The sequence below is a fragment of the Sander vitreus genome, chromosome 8 (genome assembly GCF_031162955.1).
Source record: "Sander vitreus isolate 19-12246 chromosome 8, sanVit1, whole genome shotgun sequence".
In the NCBI taxonomy this organism is placed as follows: domain Eukaryota; kingdom Metazoa; phylum Chordata; class Actinopteri; order Perciformes; family Percidae; genus Sander; species Sander vitreus.
Window position 1 is genome coordinate 30,459,480 of NC_135862.1, and position 27,896 is coordinate 30,487,375.

The 27,896-nt window shown below is 41.1% G+C and overlaps 1 pseudogene; it reads right to left on the reverse strand.

Moving 5' to 3' along the window:
* On the reverse strand, positions 1 to 27,896 carry LOC144521612 (cytochrome P450 2B4-like; annotated as a pseudogene).

A 27,896-nucleotide genomic window follows, 5' to 3' on the forward strand; every position in this document is an offset into this window, starting at 1 on the left:
TCACTGTGTTGCCCTGAGTTGGATCTTCATGCGATAAGGTTTGGGAGTCAGTGTGACCCCATAGACTGGACTGTAGTCTGGCTCTCCTGCATCCTCAGGCCAGATGAACTTAAACTTCCTCAGCAGGGTCACCATGATGAGGAAGAGCTCCATACGAGCCAGACCCTCTCCAAGACACATACGAGGACCTGGGACATTAAAAAAATACCTCAAAGTCATCCACAACAGTGATTAAACCAATTCATACAGTGAGATCCATACTGTTGTTATTTTATGCTCTTATACCTGCAGAGAAAGGCATGAAGGCCTCTGGTTTAACAAACTCTCCCTGGTCATTGAGGAAGTTTTCAGGGTTGAATTCATTGGGGAATTTCCATTGTCCCTCCTCATTCAGCACTGAGGTCAGGTTAGGGATGATCAGTGTGCCCTGAGGAGAAAATGAAGCAAAAGACAAAAGGGCATAGAGGAAGGCAGAAAACATTTGTTAGAGGATTTATTTCAGTTATCCTAGTAAGATAATGTTCCTACCATTATTGAAGTATGGTACAAACAGTATTGTAATCTGTTTGGAAAATCTGTAGTGTCGCATTGCCAGACCTTCACAGCGCTGTGGAGTAAGGTCTGGCTACACCAAGGATACATTCTAGGAAAGGAGGAAATAAAACGTTCTGGGTTGTTTGCATTTCTTTAAACCAATTACAATTTGCCTTGGCAGCGATAAGTTCCAGACGCAGCAACGGTTGCTCTGCAAAATGTTCTCGAGAAGGAATTTGTTTTGTGGAACATTTGCACCCCGCAAATTAAAACACTACATAAAATATTAAATGAAGTGTTAATGTTCACACAATACAGTAACGTGAGCTATTTCAATTAGCTGGATACATGTCTGAACATGATTTTCTTTAATAGCTGCATGTACTTTGTCCACAACAATCCTCGCCAATTGGTGCCGAAACATCCCAGTTAGATAGTAAATGCCGTAAACATATTTTTAAATCTTCACAGTCTTCACATTCCCAAAAAGAACCAAGCCGGCCTGCATTATTGCAAGATTCAAAATATACCCTTCCATTTTGAACATGTAACATTAGCTTGCTAGCTCTGAGGTTCGACACACAGCTAGCAGTAGGAGATGGGCTTATCCTGGTAATGTACTTCCGTTGATCCTAACTAGAAACATTTTAACCAACATTAAAGACACTAAACTTTTTTCTTACAATAACTCAAATCAAATGAGAATTAAAATTTGAATTAAGAGTCATGTTTAACTTTGTTCCCAACAGAGGTTACCATACCTTGCCTCCACAATAAGGTACCGTGCTGATATAGTCAGTGAGGTTTCTTTCCACAACACTTTACTATAGTGTTCACTATACCAGTTGCTTCTTACCCTGGGTATGGAATATCCCATTAGTTCTGTGTCTTTAGTTGTACAGTGAGGGACGCTGAGTGGAACAGTGTTGGCTATCCTCTGCACTTCATGGATCACAGCCTGGATCAAGAGAGATTTAAACATGTTCTTATGCTTTATGTGACTTTATGGAGCAGAAGAAAAGCAATGCAGGCTCTCAGAAGCTCAGCCACAAAACAGTAGAGCAATAAACTTGCAACATGGGAACCTGCCAGCAATATGCTGACAACCAGGCAAAAAATATCATGATAAATGTGGTTCAAAAGCAGAGATTATAATTGATCTACACCAAGGACCCCAACCTAAACAGATTATTTTACCAGATTCATGGTTGATTTTAACACGTTTGAAAATGACTCCCTACCTGTAGCAAAGTTTGTGTCATGCTGTAACAAACATGCAGACCCATGTGTACACATACAATGAAAGTAAAATTATGACCTGCATGTAAGGCATGTTGTGTCTGTCATCAAAACTGGCCTGATCCTTCCCTTCCAACACCTCGTCGATCTCCTGCTGACAACGCTCTGAGAGAGAAAGTAGAGAGATAACGATAATTTGCAATACAATTTAACTAACATATATTGGCACACCTTCCAAAATGAACCCAAAATAAAAATATAGCCATTAAATTACCACATCATCAATTTAACAATGAATACCAAACTAAGCAAACTAACACTGGGAAATACTAAGAAATATACAGACACTATTCACAAGATGTACACTTTTGGGATAAAGTCTGCCGTTGGCCGCCTACTTTAGCCAGCATTCTTCTCCCCTTGTGCTATCTCCGCTATCTATTTTGCAAGAGTACCGTCTCTGCATCCAGGGCTTAGCACCACCAAAGACTATTTTGATTGGTCTAAAGAAATACAAACAAGCCTGGATGTTTTTTCCCCTATCCCAGAATGTTGCCTTGTGCAGCCAGGCAGGTTTGTAAATTGGGTAGGTAGCTTCTCACAAACTGTGACCAGAAATGGTTAGCAAGCATTAAGCTGTGCTTGCTTAGCTGCTCCATTGCAGTGTAAATCACTTGAGGAAGTTCACAAGTGCCTGCTTCAAGCAGCAATGTTGAAAACAACAGACAAAGCAAAAAATCTCGGTGTAGTCATGGACCCAGACCTGAATTTCAACAGCCACATTAAAGGAGAATTCCGGTCGATTTCAACACGTAGCTCTGTTGTTTGGAAATTTGGAGTGCTGTCAGTAGCAAGAAAGACCAAAACAATCGGTGCTGCCTACACCGAGTTATCCCCTCAAATTTTTAGCATAAGCGCTTGTGTGCTTCCTTCAGCAGCGTGAGCCACCAGCGGAAGATTGGGATTTTTGGGTGGTCAGGCTATTTATGGCTCAGGTCCCCTGACCTGGCTCCATGCTGTTTTATGGTCCCAGGAGCCAATGGGAGATCAGAGTTCTCGGACCTGTGGCCATTTTGTGCAGTAACACCTACTTGTGACTTGCTGGTTGTTGCCGTGAAATGGCTTCACCCTCTTTTCTGAGGAGACATGGATTGGAATTTTCCATGTAGGCCGTTTCTTTGTCTCAGGCCCATGGTCTCTGAGCACATGTTGGCCGGAAATCCTTTGTTTGAAAAAGATAATGTTTATCCCACTACTGGATGGTTCCAACAGTGGACAGTAAATCTCAGCGCCATCAGAAATGAATCTAGGTGCAAAGCTAAGGCACCTAAAAACCATTCCCCATCTTTTTACTGTGTCTGCCAATTTTGATGAAGAATGGCCCAAAGCAATCTTTTCCTTTGGAGTGGAAGTGTGGCTTTGAGAGTCTGAGCCTTGCAGGTGGTAAATCAGCCATTTGTGGAATTGACGCCTTCCATCTTCTGCACTCAAGGAGTGCAGTTGTGAAGAAGTTGGTAAATACATTCTCATTAGGGGCTGAGCCCCCTTAAAGGTCTGATCCTAGAATCGCCCCTGCTGCTACTTCATACTTCATACACCTCAGAGGGAAATGTTGTAATGTTTACTGCACTACATTTATCTGACAGATTTTGCTTTATTGCTTCACTCTTATGAGTGACTCTTATTGCTTGTTTCTGCAACAGATCATTGAGTATCGGATACAATTAAAACTATTGAGGAAATATTTTCCTTTGACATTGGTCCAGTATTAAACGAGATCGCTGCAGTTGGCCACGGCGAAACAAGCTACAATGTAAGTTAATAGGACGTCAATTGTCCACCTTGTATTTATGTATAAAAGTGCTCGTTTTGCCACTGACAGGCTCAGATTAATAAAGTGTCTGACAACATTATGGAAAGGATTTCTAAGGAGGTCGACCTCTCTGTTAAAGAGAAATTGCATTCGCTAAACCCTCCAGACTCCATGTAAATAAACAGTAATTTTAGCATCGGGACAGGTCACTGAAACCGGGGACGTCTGGTCACCCTAGTTTAGGGTCTTAATCCTGGAATAGGAGCTTGGTTATTGGATGAGCAGAATGAAGGACTGGGTGAATGGCAAACACCTTAGTAAGGTTTTACAGTCAGCACCGAGGGTCTTGAGCATCCCAACCAGGCTTCAAACTTTGAGAGCAAATCTCTTAAAGGCTTTGACTTTACCTCTGTGGATATCAGAAGCATACATCACTGTAGCTATCTTGTTAAGTGTGAACTGGTGAGGCTGGCAAAATGTATTGTTTAAGGCAGCCATAGGGGTATAGTATAGTCTGTATAGGGGGTTGGAATGACCACACCACCACACAGGCCTCTACCAGCTTTAGATGGTCTACAATTAATGGTATTTGAACAACTCAGTCCCAAGACACAAAAAATGCCTTTTCTGTTTAAGACTTTTATAGAAAAAATTCCTAAGCATGAAATGAATACATGTTTTAGATAAAAAGACAATGGTAAAACTATGGAGCCGGTGGCAGAAAAGCAATTTACATGTGCCTGCATACCTTGTATGTGTGGGTAGGTCATAAGGTAGAGGAAACCAGTAAGCAGGGTGTTGGAGGTAGTGTCTGTCCCAGCAAAGTGAAGATCTAAAGCGTACATAATCAGTCGCTCTTCTGAAAAGTTAGAATCATCATCGCCTCTCTAAAAAGAGGAGAATGGTTGTTTTAATACAAACAGACATTAAATGCAAGTATGCATTACTGATGCACACAAATACACACTATGGTACATGAAAACTACACAAACTTGTGTGCACACGTAAGCTAAAGATACATGCAGATCATGCGGCGTACATAAGGTTGTAATCTAAAAATCTTTTGAAAAGGTACACACGCAAGCACACGCACACACGCGCACACACACACACACACAGACCTTATTCAGTTCATCCAGATAGCAGTCAACAAAGTCTCGTGGCTCTCCATGGACTCTGGTCTTCTTGTGCTCTTTTATCAAACCAATCACAAGATTCCTACAAGTCTGAAAAGAATTCAAGTCAACATTCATAGTTTGAATGAATTAAAAAATATTCTTCCCACTGATAAATGTCATGTTAAATTCTCAACCCAACATATTTTTAACATACCTCAACATTCTTAAGGACCTTGGTGAAGGGCAGCGGCAGGCCACGAATAATGGGAAAAGAGTCATACAGCTGTAAAAGAAGATAAATCATTAATTTATTTCAATCTAAACCGTAGCCTGTATAAAACATGGGCGCTAGTCTGTGATGTCAGCCATAGGTTTTGCTGTAAAGTTAGGCATTTTAACATGGGGTGGACAAGTGGACTTTCGAGGAACTGCCGTTTTAGGCACTACATTGGCTTAATTTTTTAGACCCAGAAGGTTCCACTTGAGCCAAAAACACAGATTCGGCTTGCTGGAATAATTGCTGTAATTGTTTTGTCCACACATATTTTATTTGAATGGACAGTAGTGCATTAATTATACAAAGTAACTGCTGGTTAATTTACAAGCTAAGATTCTGTGTTTATTTAGAAAACAACACTTCAATGTCAGTTAGTAGGCTAAGGATTGTGTCATAACCACGCGACTTGCTGTCGCATAGTAGAGGAATTACCATATAGTACAGGAGATGCTCGCAGGCAGTTTCGACTTACATTAGCAGTTTAATTACTAATGTTAACTAGCATTTTAGTTAGCAATAATTAGCCTGTCTATGTTATCTCCTAACATATATCTACGCTCTCCGTCTCTGCAAGATTTGGAATGATTGAGATTTCTCTTGGCACAGCAACCAGAAGACTTCCAACTTTCAGACAGGTTGCTCACTTCACATCTACATCTTGAAGCTCAGTTGGAGGCTGCGCAGTAACGCTCAGCCCTCAACCGGAAAAGTGCTTCTAATAGCCTTCACTGGTCTCCGTTCAGAGCAACGAGATCTGTTGGTCCATTTCTTTTTACTGTCTATAGAAAATTTGCAGGTGATGATAAAGTGTTGCCATCTTTCAAGCCTAAATAGCACGGACACCTGCTGCAATCACAGAGTCGAATGAGATAATGGAAGGACAGACAATCCAAAGTTAGGATTCAGATGCAACATTTATTCTGACTTTGTATTCGTGCAGAATTGGAGGGCAGTGCAGGATGTAACGCACACTCAAATCTTTCAACTTGATTAAGACATTTGTCTTGCTGTGTTTCAAAAGCCTATCAGCTTTTAAAAGTAGACTTATTATATACTGTTTTCAGATACATACTTGTATTTTGTGATTCTGCTAGAACATGTTTACATGTTTTAATTTCAAAACACTTTTTTTTTCTCATGCCCATGGCTGCTGCTCCTGTATTCCCATCTTATATTAGTCTGAGATGTTCTGTTGGAGCACCTGTCTCTTTAAGCCCCCCTCCTGAAAAGCCCAGTCTGCTCTGATTGGTCAGGGTTTCCGCATCTCCACGACTCTTCTGGGACTTCTGTAACTACTTTGTTGTTGCACTCCATAAGAGCAGGAGACTAACTGCAACAGATCATATAGCAGGACTTAGAAGCATGAAGCAAGTAATCAGCAATAAAGGCTTCTAAACCAAATACTACAAAAACAGACATGTTTCAGCAGTAATGTGACCCGAAATTGGGGAGAAATTAATAACATTGGCAGCCAAGAGTACAGCTTTATCTGGCGTTAGCATGCAGCTACTTGTAGTTAGTAATGGATGTAATGTAATAAAGCAGCACTTTCTACCGTCATAAATCCCAGATAAAGGCTTCTGAACCAAATACTACCCAAAATGACATGTTTCAACAGAAACGTGACACCCGTGGGTACAGTGGTCGCCCCATAACCGAAAGGTTGGGAGTTCAATCCCAGGCTCCTCCGGCCACATATCAAAGTGTCCCTGAGCAAGACATTGAACCCTAATTTCTTCCCGGCCGCTGCATATACTGTATATAGCTGTCTACTGCTCCTAATAGACTTAGGATGAGTTAAATTGCAGAAATAACATTTCACCACATTGTTCTGTGTGTATGTGACAATTATTAATAACGTTTGTTTGTTGTTGTTTGCTTTCACTGACTTACCATGCAGCTACATGGGACAATGTAAACACAGCAGTAGCCTAAAAAAAACTGCAATAGCCTGCCTGGACCAATCATAGAAACCCAAAGAGTAGAAAAATACGTTGAAACCGGAGCGTTCAGAACAGTGGGAACTCTGAGGTTTTTGCTCATAGGGATTCTCTGAACTACGTCTCACTCATTATTTGAAGCTCTGGCCAAGTTTAACATGAAAATCAGACCTTGTAACGTTATATGACAGAAAATATGTAAAAGCATAATATTCCCCTAAAAAATTAGTATAGCCATCTTTGGGCACCCAGAGTTCTATAATAGTAACTCTATTTGACACCAAATGTTCAAAGAAAATTGCAAGGAGAAAAGTAAGCGAGGAAGTTGGACTGCCTGGTAAGTTCTGAAAGTAGGTGTCTGTAATTGTTGTGTTAAGGGAGCCGCTACAATGTTAGCATAGCATAGCTCTGATAGATCTGACCTCCATTCAGAAAAAAGCATCTTAAAAGTTGTTTGTCTTGTGGACAGACCTGACCAAGCATGAATTCAGACTTTTTACTATCATCATCATGATGTAGTCATACTTTTGATCCGTTAATTGGAAATAAATCACCTCAAAACCAGTTTATTTTGGGTTCATACTGCTCATACTCCTCTCAGGCGCGTCTCAATGTGGGCAGCGCAGGATGTGACCCCAATGACAGCCAAGTGGGGTCATCTACACATGTCTTTGAGGTTTCTTTGTTAGTTGAGGCTGCAACTTTGCCAGTTAAAGTTCACCAAAGTTGAACTCCACACGATGCAAAACGAATTTGCTTTGCTCCCGGAATCAAATGTTTTCCCCCAGTATTGAATGGAAGTGAGGTGGGGGATGAATCTTCGCAAATGTTAATTTTACGCATGTGTGACCGTGCTTTGATTCTGTGGTAAAACGCATACAAGTAATTTGCATGTGTGCGTGTTGTTAGCATGCTAATGTGCTAAACTAAGATAGTGATCAACGGTAAACATTATACCTGCTAAATCAGAATCAGAATCAGCTTTATGTGCCAGGTATGAGGACACATACGAGGAATTTTGCTTTGGATTATACATTGCTCACAATGTGCTTACTCATACAAAACAAACAACAAAAACTAACACTATATACATACTATAAACAGAAACAATATAGACAGGTTGAGGCAGTAGTGCAATGAAGAGTGCAAAGTGTGCAGGAGTAAATTATTTTTTGTGATAAATTATCATTTTAATTATGGAGCATAGTGCAAAGGATGCTGGAATAAATAAGTATTATGTTATTATATAAGTATTATATTACAATATGAACAGTATAAACAGCTCTGAAATAGAGAATGATGAATAAATAATAAATGGAACCAGTAAACAGGTGCTGATTAGAGACAGTGTTACTGGGTTATTGCACAGGAATTGAACCTGACACTGTGAATCAGAAGTCAGCTGTTCATCAGAGTGATGGCTTGTGGAAAGAAACTGTTCCTGAGTCTGTTGGTTTTGGCGTACAGTGCTCTGTAGCGCCTACCAGAGGGGAGAAGCTGGAACAGGTTGTGTCCGGAGTGAGATGGGTCTGCAGTGATGTTTTCTGCCCGTTTCCTGACTTTGGAAGTGTATAAGTCATGAATGGAGGGCAGGTTGGCACCGATGATCTTTTTCTGCAGTCCTAACTTTCCGTTGTAGTCTGCTCCTGTCCTTTTTGGTGGCGGATCCAAACCAGACAGTGATGGAAGTGCAGAGGACAGACTGGATGATCATCCCGTTGTCTGAAGTGTGAGTTAGTGAGTTGGTGTGGGGGAGGGTGTCACTGTGGGCTTTTCAAACCTACAGTAAAATCCATTCAGCTCGCTCAGCCAGTCGTTCAGGACCAGCAGTATTGGTGGATGGTCTCCTGTAGTTTGTGAGTATCTGCAGGCCTCTCCACACTGCCCAAGGGTCGCTGTTTGTGAAGCGGTTTTCCAGCTTATCAGCATAGCTCTTCTTAGCTGCTTTGATCTCTTTGGTCAGTGTGTTCCTGGCCTGGTTATACAGGACTTTGAGCTGCTCTTTGGACTGACGAAGCTGCCTGAGTTTTGCTGTGAACCAGGGTTTTTGGTTGTTATATGTGCAGAAGGTTTTAGTCAGCACACACATGTCCTCACAAAAACAGATGTAAGATGTCACAGTGTCAGTTAATTCGTCCAGATCAATGGCTGCAGCCTCAAAAACACTCCAATCAGTACAGTCAAAGCTGGCCTGTAAATCCCAGCTTTGACTCGTTGGTCCATCTTTTCACACTCTTTACAACAGGTTTAGCAGATTTTAGTTTCTGCCAGTATGTCGGGACCAGACAGTGATCAGAGAGTCCCAAAGCTGCACGCGGGACAGAGCGATAGGCGTCTTTTTAATGTAGTATAGCAGTGGTCCAGTGTGTTAGTGGCCCTGGTGGGGGCAACTTTAATATGCTGTCTATACTTTTGGAAGTTCATGGCTGAGGTTTGCTCTGTTGAAGTCCCCAAGAACAATGAGCAGGAGTCAGGATGTTTTTTCTCTACATTAGTTATCTGGTCGGCCAGGTGCAGTAACACCTTAATAACACATGTCTGAGGCGGAATGTAGACGGCGACCAGAATAAACGAGGAAAACTCCCAGCGGTGAATAGAAGAGTTTGCAGTTTATGAATAATGTTTCTAAGTGAGGGCTGCATGATTTCTTCAGCACTGTGACATCTGTACACCAACCTTCGTTTATGTAGAGACAGAGTCCCGCCTCCTTGTTTTTTCCCCATGAGCTCCAGTACGCGATCCGCCCGGGGAAAGATTGAGATCCCGTTAGGTGCAGTGCGCTGTCCGGAATGCGCGGGGTGAGCCAGGATTCAGTAAAACAGAGGGAGGCAGATCTGCAGAAGTCCGAGTTAGTTCTATTGAGGAGGGACCGCAGTGCGAAAGGCTTGCTGTCTCACTTAACCAGCGTGCCAGCGCTCCTCTCTCGGCATCTCCGGTAGATCCCATACAGAGCTGCTGCTCCTCCAACTAATAACTCAGAGAAAGTTCCAGGTTCGATAAAGAGCAGTAGAATAGTATGAGCAGTTGAAAGTCCAACATCTGCATGTTAGCATGTTAAAGTTACTATTTATGTTACAGCACTACTGATCCGAAGAACAGTCACACGGACACGCTAGCTTCAAAGAATGGATTGATGCCACTGATAGTATCATGAATTGTACATCACTTGTAACCGCTATCTGCCCTGTCTCAAGGTCCGATTCACAAAAGATATTGAGCAAATTTCTTTTTTTGCATCTGATCGGTGCAGGCCCAGACTGTATCTGCAGCATCAGGGAAAAATCCTGGTGGCCTAGCTAGCTGATTGGCTCGGAGTGTCAGACCAGTGTAAACCCCTAAAGGCCGCCAGCGATTTTCTGCCGACACTCACCGCCTTTACTGAGGTTGTAGCAGGCTCAAAGATGATCCGAATTATGATAATAGTATCTTATGAAACTTAAGTACTGTCACTACATAACTACAACGCTGGGAATAACTTGTCAGTGTCTAGGCTTCCAGAGTTAGGTTTACTCATACCTTTGAATCTACTGTATGAGAGCTAAACACTCGGCCTGGTAGGCTAAAAGCAAGGGTGAGAGGCCTACTTTTGTCATAGCCGGGCCGTTGTTCCGCTCTTCGGACCAGCCAGGTCACTGGCGCGGTGTGAATCAGCCTCGACACTCCATTGACAGTTAATTTGTAGACATTTAAGACGCGGACAAAACTTTAACAGAACTTGATGGGGAAACGTCACGTTCCCGATCCTCATATGCCTGCATTGACTTGGCACAGTATGGTTTCAGACTTCCTATAAGGGGTGCTCAAAATGTAATTGAGGTCCCCTACCTTCCTCAACACTCTGTATGGACCAGTAAAACCAGGTCTCAACTGATCACATGGTCCTTGAACCAACACCAACAGAAGGTCACCTGGATAAAAAGTGCGCAAAACAGCTTTCCTGTCATACCTGGTCCTCATTTGAGCCTTGGCTGCAACCAGGTTCTTCCCTGCAACTACACAGGCTGACTGCAGCCTGGCTCTTAAAGAAGAGACATACTGTAGGATCCCCTGGTTATGTCGGTTTAATGACCTGTTCCTTAACTAGGTGGAACGTGCCCCTCACCTCGTGACCAAAAATGAGGACTGAAACTCAGAGACTTAGTGGGAGCATCTTGAACAACAAACAACAAGAATGGGATGGCCTCATCCTATTCCTTTGGCTGTGCCTCAATAAATGTTCTCAACGTGCTCTTTAATGTGCTATGAAACTGTTTTATAGCTCCCTGTGACTGCAATTTTCAACTCAGCCATGACATACTTATACAGCTTGGATGTGAAATTTCAACAATGAAAGGGACTACCTTAAAGAAGTAGAGGAATCGGGGCGCTGTATACAGACTCAGCTTTTTTTTTATTTGCACATTGCTTAAGCCTATATCATGGGTAGGATTCAGTCAAGGTATTTAAATGTGCCAGAGAGAAACCGTATTTGGGATTTGAATATCCCAGCCTATCAGTGCTGTTGGTGTTTTCCAAAACACACCATCAGACTTAAAAAAAAAGATGGCATGATTTGAAGCAGAGGACACACAGAATTAATGAGCTTCATTACCACCAACTCTCTGAAGACGCCAATAATTTCCCTGTAACGTGTGGCTATTAGTGCTAATCTTTGTGAGTTTAACCGTTTTTGCAATGAGGCTCATTTGCATTGAAATGGGCTAATTTTGCACTGAATATATGCAAATTACCTAGAGTGCATTTTACACTTTGCCGATGCTTTGGGAATTACAAGGTCTTATTGTGTTATTTGTGCAGGTTTAGCTGTAAAAGAGTGCAATCCTTTTGAGAATTTGAACATTATACTTGTTAATATTTCTAATATTTCTGAGCCAGGTTTGAAGGCAGAAACATGCTTTCACTCACCACAGTCCATGGTCCATTAATTATCTTGGCAATCTCAGTAAAGCATTGAACAATCACTTTGATGAACTCATCATCATACTCGTAGCGTGTACCAAACAGGACCTGGCAGATGATGTTGGAGGCCACATTATGAAACATAACTTGAGGATTCAAGGTATTGCCTGTAAAAAGATGATGTTGACAAAGTATGATACAGCATTGTGCAATAACAGAAAAGAACATTAAACATAGCAAAATGCAAAATTCATTCAAGTTAATGAAAATGTATAATCAAAATCCACCCTATCAATGAGTAGCAATGAGTATTTGTGCTGCTCAGAAAACCCTCCCATCTGTATTAGGATTGTGTGGACCCTCAGATGACATACCAATACTCTTTTCCAGTGTATCAATGGTGTATTGTATCTCTGTCTGAATCCTCTCCTCCATGGAATGTTTCCCGAGACCAAAGTTCCTCAAGGTCGCCAGAGCAAAGCGGCGATGGTCCCTCCAAATAGAGCCATAATCTGCCAAAACCACTCCTATAACAGGTATAGTGACACAGTGAGTATACAGTATAAGCTTACAGGTCTTCCTAATTTACTTTCAAACCTGAGACATTGCTATCTATTCGAGAATTAGCCAAGTCATTGCTGCATCACTGCTGCTGCAACACAGAAAAAAGCTTTTGATCAGTCCTAAATTAATTTGTTAAATTAAGGCCCTTACATTCTCTCTCATTTAAATAATGATATTTTCTCAGAACTCTTTTAGTACAGCGCAGGGTCTGGCATGGCTGCCCATACAGCTGCTTCATTTTTGGCATTGAACCATTAGCGTGTGCAATTAATTCCTGCAATATCTAGTGTGTAAATCTTCATCATTATGTTTTAAAATTAAACACGTATGCTGATATGTTTCTCACCTCATCGGTAGTATGTTTTCCAAAACACACCATCAGACTTTAAAAAAAAGATGGCATGATTTGAAGCAGAGGACACACAGAATTAATGAGCTTCATTACCACCAACTCTCTGAAGACGCCAATAATTTCCCTGTAACGTGTGGCTATTAGTGCTAATCTTTGTGAGTTTAACCGTTTTTGCAATGAGGCTCATTTGCATTGAAATGGGCTAATTTTGCACTGAATATATGCAAATTACCTAGAGTGCATTTTACACTTTGCCGATGCTTTGGGAATTACAAGGTCTTATTGTGTTATTTGTGCAGGTTTAGCTGTAAAAGAGTGCAATCCTTTTGAGAATTTGAACATTATACTTGTTAATATTTCTAATATTTCTGAGCCAGGTTTGAAGGCAGAAACATGCTTTCACTCACCACAGTCCATGGTCCATTAATTATCTTGGCAATCTCAGTAAAGCATTGAACAATCACTTTGATGAACTCATCATCATACTCGTAGCGTGTACCAAACAGGACCTGGCAGATGATGTTGGAGGCCACATTATGAAACATAACTTGAGGATTCAAGGTATTGCCTGTAAAAGATGATGTTGACAAAGTATGATACAGCATTGTGCAATAACAGAAAAGAACATTAAACATAGCAAAATGCAAAATTCATTCAAGTTAATGAAAATGTATAATCAAAATCCACCCTATCAATGAGTAGCAATGAGTATTTGTGCTGCTCAGAAAACCCTCCCATCTGTATTAGGATTGTGTGGACCCTCAGATGACATACCAATACTCTTTTCCAGTGTATCAATGGTGTATTGTATCTCTGTCTGAATCCTCTCCTCCATGGAATGTTTCCCGAGACCAAAGTTCCTCAAGGTCGCCAGAGCAAAGCGGCGATGGTCCCTCCAAATAGAGCCATAATCTGCCAAAACCACTCCTATAACAGGTATAGTGACACAGTGAGTATACAGTATAAGCTTACAGGTCTTCCTAATTTACTTTCAAACCTGAGACATTGCTATCTATTCGAGAATTAGCCAAGTCATTGCTGCATCACTGCTGCTGCAACACAGAAAAAAGCTTTTGATCAGTCCTAAATTAATTTGTTAAATTAAGGCCCTTACATTCTCTCTCATTTAAATAATGATATTTTCTCAGAACTCTTTTAGTACAGCGCAGGGTCTGGCATGGCTGCCCATACAGCTTCTCATTTTTGGCATTGAACCATTAGCGTGTGCAATTAATTCCTGCAATATCTAGTGTGTAAATCTTCATCATTATGTTTTAAAATTAAACACGTATGCTGATATGTTTCTCACCTCATCGGTAGTCGTATCAGTACTCTTATGTTTTAAAATTAAACACGTATGCTGATATGTTTCTCACTACAAACAGACCAGATTCTTCTACACCAGCAATTATTGATCCCATCCCACTGCTATAATTGGAGAGCGGTGTGGTCGTTAAGTGCGTAAGAGGGATTATTAGGTACTTGTATCGGTAGTCGTATCAGTACTCTTAAATTAAATAACTTTATTTTGTGTACTGGGCACCTTGGTGTGCAATGGCTGAAGGATAGATAAGCAAACAACAATAAATGGCCAAAGAAGATGTGAGTATAGACAAATAGCTGTTAATAGCAAGCTATCCTCTGTCATTTAATTAGCCTTGAGGGAGCAGTGGTTGTTTATCAAAGCACAGTTTCCAACTTTCGTTGGAAAATTGGACCAGATTCAGTCGGACATCTCAGTCTGCACAGCAGACATCAAGAAACTAAACAAGGAATGCTCTTAACTCGACGCGCAAATAATGAAGGTTACAGTCTACGTGTAGTGCTGTGTGTAGTAAGCATAGCACCCTGTTGGTTCTTGAACGTACCTAAACTAGACCAAATTAGCTCCACCCAGACCAAACCCCCTCGTTAGCTGAGCTTATATAAAGCACCTGTATCATCATGGCTTTATCGCTGCCTGTTGGTCGCCACATGGGACCATCTCTGTGACTTTTAGGTAGGTAATTGTGTTAAGTCTGTTTAAGCTTTCAAGGTGTTTTTAAATACTGAGTTGTATATTTTGCAGCAGTCTGCTGCCTGCCTGACTGTTGGGGCCTGGAAGGGATTCCAAGCTCCCCTGCATGGAGTGGTGTGATGAACTCTCCCTTAGCCTACTGAGTACATTTGAGTGAAGGTATAAGTAACTTAAAGCAGCAAGTCTGGTATGATCTCTACCTGAGCTAAATGTTATTGCACATTGACCACTGCTTTTAAACTTGTCATTAATGTAATCTTCTGTCTGAATTGTAGGTTGTCAGCAGCTGTCTTGCCTTAGTTTAGTTGTTTTTTGGATTTTAATCATTTTAGTACATCTTTGTTAGTGCCCCCAGGACACTCTCCCTGTTTGGTTTGCTTGTATTTTAGGTTATCAACTGGTTTGTTTTCTTGACTTTGTTAAATTGTTGTTTTGCTTTCCAGTGGCGCTAGTAGCCAGCTTGTGGTGGAGGCTAGGCACGTTATCGTGGTTCCCTTCACAGATTGTAGTGATAACCGCATGGTGACACGATTTGTGGTGACACGATTTGCGGTGAACTGGTTTGCAGTGACTATCAATTGCAGTGGGCACATGCGGTAGCTAAATTGGTGCACCCCTGGAATACACCCTTCAACAGCTGGCCTCTGCCCCCCCCCCTTCCTTTGATAATTTAAACCATACAACCATACCTGGGAGTGTATCTGTTTTGAAAGAATTAACCTGATTGCTAAATATATTGTAATACAACCGTTTCTACGTTTTCTATTGCAATTTCATTTAAACATCCTCATTTCTAACCGTCCTCTTTACAAAAACTTTCAGTAATAAATTATCCATTAATAAATGAATATTTCTTTTGTAACCACGTCTCTGTCTTACTTCAATTAGTGAACCTGTGTGCCCTTTTGTATAACTTGGGAGCTTGTTGAAATAGAAAACATTTCTTGGGGTGGAAGTCCCCAGGTGGCGTTGTCGGTTAGACTCGGGTGGCGACTCCTCCCCTAGCGTCACCCGCCTTGCCACATATGGTTTAAACTAATGCCATGGGGAAATATGGTGAACTAGAATCAGGTTTAGCTCAGCAAGAGGACCGGTCCCGTTGGGACAATATCCGCATCATTGGCGTCGCCGAACGCGCTACAATATGCAACGCATCCATCCCCAAATGGTTCCCTGCAATTGGAGAAAAGTTGGCGATCATGAGAGCTCACTGCATCTGCCTGCCACATGGTGCGCCAGAGGCCCCCACACAATTATTTCAAGATGCGGTTTCATGCATCCTGAGTTTTCTCCACTGAAAATCAACCTTCGCCTTACTTGGTCAAATAGAGAGCCGAAGTCTACTTCCGGTCCATGGGACCTATTGTTAGAAAAATATGAACAGGAGTCAATGGAGAGAATTTTTTTGGTTTGACTTGTGCAATGCATTTCACAAATGATGTGTGTAAATTGTGATGTGTGAGATCGCTTAGTGAACTACATCTCTCGCCTCAAACAATATACGTCACTAGAGAAATATGGCTGTCCAGTGCTTAATTTGTAAAGTGGGAGGTCCCAGAGTGCAGGGGGGGGTGGAGGTAACGGGGGAAAAAATAAATGACACTGCCTACGTAGCTTCTGACTAAAAAACCTAAACAACGCTGTGTGTACATCAGGGCCATGGTTATTTTTATTTCAGAACATGCACTGCATCGGTGCGAAATGTAAATTGCACTGCAACAATCGTTTTCACAAGCAGTAATTATCCATTGGACTATTAAATTAACAAAAAACCCACAGTGGTCTCCACATTCTTGATCGGCAGAAACGTTTGCTTGTTTGGGATCAGACTGGCCAGCGTATTTGAAAAAGTTAAGCAAACTTTGTCTTTTTGACAGGCTATAACAGCAATCTCAACCAGCACAAGCGCTTGTCACTTGAAGTGCAGTGCCGCATTGTTGAAGTGCCTCCCCTCCCTCTGTTCCTCTCCCCCCCTCCGTCTTACCCTGAAAATTCACCTCAAAACGCATCGAAAATGCAAACGCAAGATTTTTGTGGAACTTCAATGGGGAATAAAGATTACCAAGACATAACATTGAACACTACACAAACGGTCTTTTTTCTTTCATTTAGGCGATTCATTTTTCATGGTGACACAGGAGGTGCCGGATCCAATAAAAAAGGTTCCGGATCCAACGTTGGAGGTGGTCTCCTTGTTGAGCTTTACCATCTTCTTCCAAGACGAAGTCAGAAGTATCAAGAGGTGAAAACTATTATAAATTGGGTCATGTCGAGAGCTGCAGCTACTCGAAGGAGGTTTTGGAACTGCGATTGGAGGGAAAATGTGGTGACATCAGGTAAGCGACTTGGACTTTTCCCATAGCATTTTACATGACTATCTTGCGACAAACTGACATTCTTGACATGTAAAATCATTTCATTTTGAAAAACGTGTAATCTAAGGCACAAGTCGATTGGGACCAGAAAATGCTTTGTCTTTTGCCATTGACCACTGTTTTTTTTCTCAAAGATAGGTCCCATGGAGGCAAACAGAAGGGGCGGGACTTTGGCTCTCTATTAAATGGGCAATGTGTTTACATCACCTGGCATAATATTGACGTGGCATTTATACAGGAGTTCCAAATGAGAGACGGATGTTAAATGGTTTGCCAATAGGCATTATACTGCTGCCTCTTCCTCGCATAAGCGTGTCCTTCCTTTTTAAAATTTTAGAACATTAAGGCAGCACAGACTGTTGCATTTTATATCTCAAAACTGTCATCGCAGGGCGTAACATTTGCTTTCTTTCCATTTATGCTCCAAATCAGTTTGATCCAGATTTCTATAACAATGTCACTGCACTTTTATCAGATATGCAGAGCTTTTTTTATTATAGGAGCAGACATGAACGCTACTCTGAACCCTGAGCTTGACCGTTCTCATGGGGGCAACCAGCATTCTGATAATTTTGCAACTGCTGCATTTCAAGGTCTTATGTCAGGTTTCAGCCTGACTGATTAATTCCGTGCCATTAATCCCTCTTATAGTCAGTAAATATTTTATTCTAATAGACATAAGACTTATTATAGGATTGATTATTTATTGGCTTCTCAATATCGATATAGCTATATCACAAGTTCATGATGTAGACATTCTCCCTAACCCACTGTCTGATCATGGTGTAGTAATTGCTAAATTAACCCTCATGGACACACCCATCAGGGCAACAAGATAGTGCTTTAACATAACTACTTAAAAACAAAGATTTCTGTGAATACTTTAGAACGGCATTGAATAACTTCTTGGCTGAGAATGCTGGTTCTGTTGATCCACGTATGCTTTGGTACGCAATCAAGGGCTGTATTAGAAACTCCTATCTTTTTCTTCCGACCTCGACAAAACTAGACTGGGTGAAATATCTGAACTTGAGTCAAAATTACATTATTTTGAGCAGGAACAACATAACCTAGGGTCTCATTTATAAACGTGGCGTACACACAAAATGGGGCTAAAAAGGTGCGTATGCCACTTCACACGCAAAGGTTGTGATGTATAAAAAAAATCTTGACGGCAGAATGTGTGGTCCTCCACGCAAACTCGGACCCATGCGTACGCACATTTTGGAGACGATGTAAATTGGTGAGGTGGTGAACTGATGTCACTGTAGAAAGTAAATGGGAAGAACGTAATATTTTCAAGTATTGATGCCTCACACACTTCTTAAATCCAGGAGTGTTATTTGCGCTTGTACTGAGTGAAAATTGTCCCATAAACGCCTGTAAAATCCAACTAAAATCTTAAATTAAAATCCGTTCTTAATATTTAATCGGCACTGTCTCACCTCATTGTCTGCTACAGAGTGCAGGAGGAGATGGCCCGACTGCATGGAATAGAGGATAGCATCAAATACCCTACCATTAGATAACTGCAGAACACCGTGTGAATAACTAAATATCTGTCTTTAATACTGTGCATACAGTATATCATCAAATGTCAGTCTGGAAATACAGCTGTTAAGCTCTCGCGCAATCGTTACACTTGATGTCCTCTTTTTCGGTCATAACTTTAATACTTTTGGTGACACAACCTGCATGAAGAAACATGTTTGCGATTAGGTCTTCAAATTGTATCTCAGGGTGGGGCATACCAGTAGTTGATGCAGTGATTTTGGCAAGGTGTTAACAATCACAAATTGTTGTAAATGTATAAATACTGTGATGACCCCCATGCATATTGCTGCATAATGGCAATGATAGCACTGCAGGAGGACTACGCCAATGGAAGAATCGGGAGAGAAAGAGACTTCAAGGACCATGACGATGACTGGCTAATATGCTGATTTAAATTCCCTAAAGCTGTGCTCTTGGATCCATGTACTGAATTGGGTCCAGCAGAGAGGGATACAAACCGGAACCGTGCCATCCCGGTCCAAATACAGGTCCTCGCCACTCTGTGTGCAACCAACGGTTTCCAGAGGGAAATTGTATGTATGTATGTATGTATGTGTGTATGTATGTAGTTCTGTTAAATCTCATTTTAGTAAGGATCCTACGCACAATTTTATAAATGAGACCCCTGGGCTTTTCAGAGGAAAGAGAAAAGCCCTTGATTCAGTCAAGGCAGACTTAAATACCATCTAGAGCAGAATTTCAAATTCATAGAACAAGAAGGAATTACTATTTTAATGGAGCTAGAATGAGTCACCTTCTTGCGCAAAGATTGCAGAAAAATGAGAAATATTCGAACATTACAGCCATCCGATTTCAGGTAGCCCTTCTATCCAATCCTAAAGAGACTAATACAGAATTTTGTTCATTTTATGCATCACTATACTCCTCTAAAATCTCCCCGGACAAAGACCAGTGTGTAAACTTTTTAAGCAATTTGGAGGGATTGATATCTATCCATCATTATGCAACATGACCACCAACACATTTTAACACTAAACACATTTTTAGCCGAATAGAGACCGACCTAGAGAGATGGTCTCATCTTCCTCACCCACTGCGGAACCCTGTCTATTATTAAGATGGATGTTCTGCCACCAGTGAACTTCTTCTCCTCTGTTACCCCTACCTCCCACCAATTACTGGGAAAAAATACATTCACTAGTCTCCAAATTCATATGGGGGGCAAGCAACCCCGGCTTAAGATGTTTATCTTGCAGCCCCACAAATATGAAGGTGGTCTTTCTGTTCCAAATTTCAAACACTACTTCTGGTCATTTGGGCTTCGTCCCCTCTCGACATGGATCAGTCCCATGGAGGCCCATGGAAGAGAGGCTCGCCTTACCTCACAGGCTGCAAGATTTGATGTATGCTGCTAAACCAATTAAACACTCCAAGCTACGCCTAGGGCCTATTGCTTCCGTCCTTCTCAGTGTGGCGTACAGCAGAGAAGGTGTTCAGAACGACTCAAAAGCGACATGAATAGTCCAATTTTTAATAACCTCTCACTGGGAATGTCCCCTTCTTGTTTCCTGCCTAAAGCAACAGAGGCATGCATATACAGTCAGGTCCATAAATATTGGGACATCGACACAATTCTAATCTTTTTGGCTCTATACACCACCACAATGGAGTTGAAATGAAACGAACAAGATGTGCTTTAACTGCAGACTTTCAGCTTTAATTTGAGGGTATTTACATCCAAATCAGGTGAACAGTTTGTATATGTGCCTCCCACTTTTTAAGGGACCAAAAGTAATGGGACAATTGGCTGCTCAGCTGTTCCATGGCCAGGTGTGTGTTATTCCCTCATTATCCCATTTACAAGGAGCAGATAAAGGTCCAGAGTTCATTTCAAGTGTGCTATTTACATTTGGAATCTGTTGCTGTCAACTCTCAATATGAGATCCAAAGAGCTGTCACTATCAGTGAAGCAAGCCATCATTAGGTTGAAAAATCTAAACAAACCCATCAGAGAGATAGCAAAAACATTAGGTGTGGCCAAATCAACTGTTTGGAACATTCTTAAAAAGAGAGAACGCACCGGTGAGCTCAGCAACACCAAAAGACCCGGAAGACCACGGAAAACAACTGTGGTGGATGACCGAAGAATACTTTCCCTGGTGAAGAAAACACCCTTCACAACAGTTGGCCAGATCAAGAACACTCTCCAGGAGGTAGGTGTATGTGTGTCAAAGTCAACAATCAGAGAAGACTTCACCAGAGTGAATACAGAGGGTTCACTACAAGATGTAAACCATTGGTGAGCCTCAAAAACAGGAAGGCCAGATTAGAGTTTGCCAAACAACATCTAAAAAAGCCTTCACATTTCTGGAACAACATCCTATGGACAGAGGAGACAAAGATCAACTTGTACCAGAGTGATGGGAAGAGAAGAGTATGGAGAAGGAAAGGAACTGCTCATGATCCAAAGCATACCACCTCATCAGTGAAGTATGGTGGTGGTAGTGTCATGGCGTGGGCATGTATGGCTGCCAATAGAACTGGTTTCTGAAGTGTTTTCGGGCAATATTATCTGCTCATATTCAGCCAAATGCTTCAGAACTCATTGGACGGCACTTTACAGTGCAGATGGACAATGACCCGAAGCATACTGCGAAAGCAACCAAAGAGTCTTTTAAGGGAAAGAAGTGGAATGTTTTGCAATGGCCAAGTCAATCACCTGATCTGAATCAGATTGACCATGCATTTCACTTGCTGAAGACAGTTGCAGTAGAGGCCTGGCAGAGCATCACCAGGGATGAAACCCAGCGTCTGGTGATGTCTATGCGTTCCAGACTTCAGGCTGTAATTGAATGCAAAGGATTTGCAACCAAGTATTAAAAAGTGAAAGTTTGATTTATGATTGTTAATCTGTCCCATTACTTTTGGTCCCTTAAAAAGTGGGAGGCACATATACAAACTGTTGTAATTCCTACACCGTTCACCTGATTTGGATGTAAATACCCTCAAATTAAAGCTGAAAGTCTGCAGTTAAAGCACATCTTGTTCGTTTCATTTCAACTCCATTGTGGTGGTGTATAGAGCCAAAAAGATTAGAATTGTGTCGATGTCCCAATATTTATGGACCTGACTGTATTGAAAGATGTTTGATGATGGTCTCTGTGCCTTTAATGACCTACAAACTACATATAACCTGCCTGGGTTCTCTTTCTATCTCCTGAGTTAAGGTCCTTCATGAGGGCTTTCGGTGTCTCTTGGAATACACCACTCATCCCTCATGCTTTGCACAGTGTTTTTAAATAAGGAGGGTCAAACCAAGAGTTTGGTATCTGTACTGTACTCCCTGTTTTCTTCATCTGCTTACAACATGTGTACAACATGTGTGGTCTAGGGATCTGGGTCTTCCTGTTGATAATGAATCAATACTATGGAGCAGAGTATGGGCCGCTGTGGTAGAATCCTCTTAGAACCCTGATCATCAGCAGATCCTTTTGAACTTTATCCATAGGAGTCCTAGAACTTACTCCAAGGAAACTCCACATAATGAGAATTAGTCCCTCTGCAATATGCAACCTCTCTGCTGATGGGAAGATAGGCTCTTTCATGAATATGTTTTGGGAATGCAGCATTGTTGTGGATTTTTGGAGTCAGGTGTCCTCTACACTGTCAGGTGTGTTGGGCACTGTAGTACCATGTTCATATCCTAATAAACGTGTATTGTTAGCCTAGTGGCACTCATGACTCTTTCCAGGACAAGCCTGGGCCCTGTGTATTCACTTCTTCATCAATCAATGTTGTGATAGGTAATAGAAAAATGGTGAATCCGCTAAGTAAGAAAAAGAAGCACTTAACTGCCAACTTAGCAAATTTAGCATCCATTCCTCGTCAGCCACAGCCTGTCCCAAAAAACGAGACATAATTATTTTAACACTAACATTAGCCTTACTAAACGTCAGGTCTTTGGCGGGTAAATCATTTTTAATCAATGATTTTATTATTAAGCACAATCTTGACCATGTTTTTAACTGAAACCTGGTTAGACAGTGATGCTATTCTTGTAGAGTCGGCTCCCCCTAGCTTAAATTTTATGAGTGAGAATAGAGCGAATAAGAAAGGAGGTGGAGTTGCCATTTTGTTTAATGACTCGTTCCAATGTACTCAAATATCTTATGGAAACTTTGCTTCTTTTGAATATGTGGCTCTTCAGCTAAGGTCCCCGTCTCGACCTATATTTCTAATTATCTACAGGCCACCTAAATACTGTGCATCCTTCTTTGGCGACTTTAGTGAACTGCTGTCTATAATCTGTATTAACTTTGACTGTGTAGTTATTGCTGGTGATTTCAACATTTATGTTGACAATCCCCAGGATAGAGGGACCAAAGAACTTTGTATTTGTGAGAACTTGTGAAGATTTCCAAGGTTGTGGTGACTGATGCTGCTCTCTCTGATCATTCCTGTGTTTTCTTTAATGGCACTATCTCTGTGCACAAAAGTGTCTAAACAAAGTTAATAAGAAAACGGTATCACTGACAACCCCAGTGAAACATTCATTCAGCTTTTCTCGTCTACACCCACCCTCTCAGGGGTCTCAGTCACTGAGCTTGTAGACAGTTTCAATTGTAAAATTACAAATGTTATTGATGCCATTGTTCCCATTAAGGTAAAAACTGTCTCTGATAAGAAAAGATCTCCATGGAGAAATGCCATACTGGTAAGAACAGAAAAAAAGTGTCAAAGTAGAACGCAGGTGGCGAAAAACTAATCTCCAGGTCCACTACAACACCTATAAAGAGAGATTTGCATTTATAATTTGGAACTGAGGAATGCAAGGCGGTTCTTCTCGGACATTATTGCCAAAAACAATAACTCTAGTGCTTTGTTTGCTACTGTCAATATAACAAACCCTCCAGTACCAGTAGCATCTGAACTTTTATCCACCGAGGCCTGCAATGATTTTGCCACCTTTTTCAAAGACAAAATTCTGAAAATTAGACAATCAGTGCTTCCATATCGAGTACAGGGTATGTGTTGTCACAGTGTCCAGGCAAAACAAATTCCAATATGACCCAATTTCATATGATTAACCGTAAAAACCTGGAGGACATTATACAACATCTGAAAACCTCCTCCTGCTGCCTTGATATTCTACCAACGGGCCTTTTCAAAAATGTTCCGAATTGTTTGGCTACAGATTGTAAACACGTCTCTTCTCTCAGGTATCTTCCTGCAGTCATTAAGCCACTCTTAAAAAAGAACAATCTAGACACGTCACTAATGAGCAACTATAGGCCGATATCAAACCTTCCATTTTTAAGTAAAATCACTGAAAAAACGGTTTCTCAACAACTCAACCTTTTCTTGTCACTAAACAACAGTTTTGATGCCTTCCAGTTGGATTTTCAACCACACCACAGCACTGAGACAGCTCTTGTTAAAGTCTTTAATGACATCCACTTAAACACAGATAGTGGCAAAATTTCAGTCTTGGTATTACTTGATCTCAGTGCTGCATTTGATGCGGTCGACCATGACATATTACTAGACCGAGTTGGAAAGCTGGGTTGGCATTTCTGGCTCAGTACTAAAGTGGTTTGAATCTTATTTAAAGAATAGGGACTACTTTGTGTCTATAGGGAATTTTCACTGGCTCAAATTATGGAAAACAATAAAATAAGTTACCATAGTTATGCGGATGACACCCAAATTTATATAACCTTATCGCCAGGGGACTATAGTCCAATACAACTGACTAAGTGCATTGAACAACGACTGGATGTGCCAGAACTTTCTAAATTAAATGATGAAAAAACTGAGGTGGTTGTTTTTGGAGCAAAGGAGGAACGATTAAAAGTCAGCACTCAGCTTCAAATGATAATGTTAAAAACAACAGACAAAGCCAGAAATCTAGGTGTAGTCATGGACTCAGACCTCAATTTTAACAGCCTCATTAAGACAATTACAAAGTCAGCCTATTACCACCTTAAAAATATGTCAAGGGTTAAAGGACTTATGTCTCAACAGGATTTGGAAAAACTTGTCCATGCTTTTATCTTTAGTAGACTTGACTACTGTAATGGTGTCTTTACAGGTCTCCCTAAAAAATCAGACAGCTGCAGCTGATTCAGAACGTTGCTGCTCGAGTCCTCACTAAGACCAAGAGAGTGGATCACATCACTCCAGTACTGAAGTCTCTACACTGGCTTCCAGTGCCTCAAAGAATTGATTTCAAAATACTGTTGCTGGTTTATAAATCACTAAACGGTTTAGGGCCAAAATACATTTCTGATCTGCTACTACACTATGAACCACCCAGACCTCTCAGGTCGTCTGGGACAGGTCTGCTTGTTGTCCCCAGAGTCAGAACTAAACGGGGAAGCAGCGTTTAGTTTTTATGCTCACATATCTGGAACAAACTTGCAGGAAACTGCAGGTCTGCTGCAACTCTCAGTTCTTTTAAATCAAGGCTGAAGACCTATCTTTTTGATGTTGCCTTTCTTTAAATTTTAATAAATAAGCATTGTTGACACTGTATAACAATCTATATAAGCATATAAAGAGTAATTCCTATTTTATCTGCTTTTATATATTTAACTGTTTTAACTGCTCTGCAATGTTTAATTTCTTATACTGCACTGTAACTTTTTTTCTCGTATTTTATCTGTTTTTAATTTTTATCTGTTTTCATGTAAAGCACTTTGAATTGCCCTGTTGCTGAAATGTGCTATACAAATAAAGCTGCCTTGCCTTGCAGGACTAACCGCAGCTAAAAAGAAGTTGGCTCTCGGCTGGCAAACTCCTCACACACATACAATGGCCAAACACTTTTCTTGATGTAATCACCATAGAGCTTTTAGTGGCTAGAATGCAGGGCAAGATTGAGAGAACTATTTCACAGTGGGCTGGTGTGTATGATAAGGTAAAGGTGCTAGTGAAATGAGGATGGTTTCCTGTCTATTCTTGATGCAAGTAATGTATGATGCTGTATTGCTTTAACTTATCCTGAGATCTTTGGTGTGGGGGGGGGGGTCGTCACTGAGGAGGGTTTTGGGAGAGAGTGAAGCAAAATGTTCTTAACTGTTAAGTATCCCATGCACTGTTTCTGTACTGGATGTGTTTTTCTTGCTTTCTTTAAGAAAATAAACATTTGATCACAAAAAAGTGGTATCTGTGCATCCCCACTTTTTTTAAATCTATCATAGCGTCAGTGTATGTTTTTCATTATTATGCTCTTGGTTATGTTTTTTGTTTCCTGTAGCTGTCTTACCCCTCTTTTATGTGTGTGGAATGTTTTTTTTATAGATGTAGCATGGGAACCTCTGGCAGGCTATCTTGGTTTTATAAGACCGGGGAAGGTCCTTTTAAGGAATAGCTCAGTGCTTAGTGTGTATGTGAGAGAGTGTGACGGTGAATGCGCTCAGAGCAGACAGTTTGCGGCTATCACAGCAGAGAATAAATTCAATTTTATTTATAGTATCAAATGATAACAAGAGTTATCTCAAGACACTTTACAGATAGAGTAGGTCCAAACCACACTCTATAATTTACAAAGGCCCAAGCATGGTGCAACAGTGGCTTTTAAATCAGTGGTTTACTTGTTAAGTGCTAGTAAATGTACAGTGTAGGTTTCAGTTTGTCTTTGAATAAATGCTGCAGCTCTTCAAACCCCAAGTAAAGCTCCCGTGTCTTGCTTCTTAACAACGCAACAAAATAAAAAGAGCCCCGGTAGCACGGGGAGGGAAGCAGTCAGCGGGAAAAACCCTGAAACCAGAGAGAGGATACGAGAGGACAAGGAAGCCTGTCTACAAACCAATCACTTACAACTGTCAGGGGAAGCAGCACACGTTTGAGATGACGACAGGACGTAGTTTTGTCACGTATAGGTCTTTAGTGCGCTTGCATAACTGCATTGTGAAACCAAAACTTACCGGATCAAATGCAAAAACATGAACCTTGGTCTGGACCTTGGTTCGGACTTTCAGGTGTGAAAGCCCGCTTAGTTAACATGGCTGAATACCCTGTGCAGTCGCATAGCAGGTTACTACTAGACAATCGGTATGCACCTTCTGCTTTTCTTAGTGGTGAAGAGAAGCCTCCTACAAAGATAAACTAGGCAACATGTGACCTGTAATTTTTACCCCAGGTGTTTGTTTCTCCCTTTTCATCATTTCCCAGCATTTCATTTACTGGGATACAGTAATGATGACAATAAAAAGGTAAACTGAGAAACCATACATTTTAGCAAGATGTATAGGATTCATGGTACCTGCCCCATCCCTACATACAGTACGTGCTTAGAAAGAGATACATTACTGACATACAATATGTACTATATACTGTATATATTTTTTAAATTAGCTAAGTTCGATAAAACATTCTCTGTCCCATGACATCGTATCTGTTCTACCTTTCCTTTGGACGGCGTCATTGACAAACAAGTCTTGGGGTCGTCCAGCAAAATCAGTGCCCTTAGTCACCATAGCCTCCTTCATGGCCTTCATCCCATTGATGATAACAGCTGGTCTGGTACCGAGGAACAGACTGTAGACATTCCCATAAGTATACCTCAGCTGGGAGAGAACAATATAACAATGTCAGTCTTAAAATGCATATATATCACATAACTACAGATGGATATTACTCATTGAAAGGGCAATTTACAAACCAGCAAATGAGAATACATGGATTGAGATACAGTTGCAGAAATTTCCACACACAAATTTGCAATAACTTTGCTACAATAATGACCCCATACTTGTACCACTGGTTGGCTGTTGTCCAAATGCACAAACAGTCAACTCTGTACCGACAACCTTTTAGTTACCTTTACACTTAGAAGCATATTGTGCAAAGATTGTATTGGCTTTCCCAATTGTTTTTTTATTTTACACTTGGTCACAAATGTAAGTATTGAACCATTGTAGTCACCTTTTAAGTAGCTACTATAATTTATTATTAACTACATCAATGCCATAACAATTTCAGGCATTGGAAGAGCAAAACATTAATTTCACTGTTTTCTCTTACCCTCTCAAAGTCCTTCAGGGGGTTCTCTAGGCTCAGGTGCAAAATGGTCCCTAGTATCGGCAGGATAGGGGGTCCTGGGGGAAAGTTCTTGGGCCTCCGAGATTTGAGTAGAAGGATGAGGAATACAATGCAGAGCCATATCAAGAAGATTGAGGCAAACATGGTTGATGGACTGGACTGAACTGAAGAGGCAAGCTAATTGACTTGCTTTCAAAGTGTAGCTCAT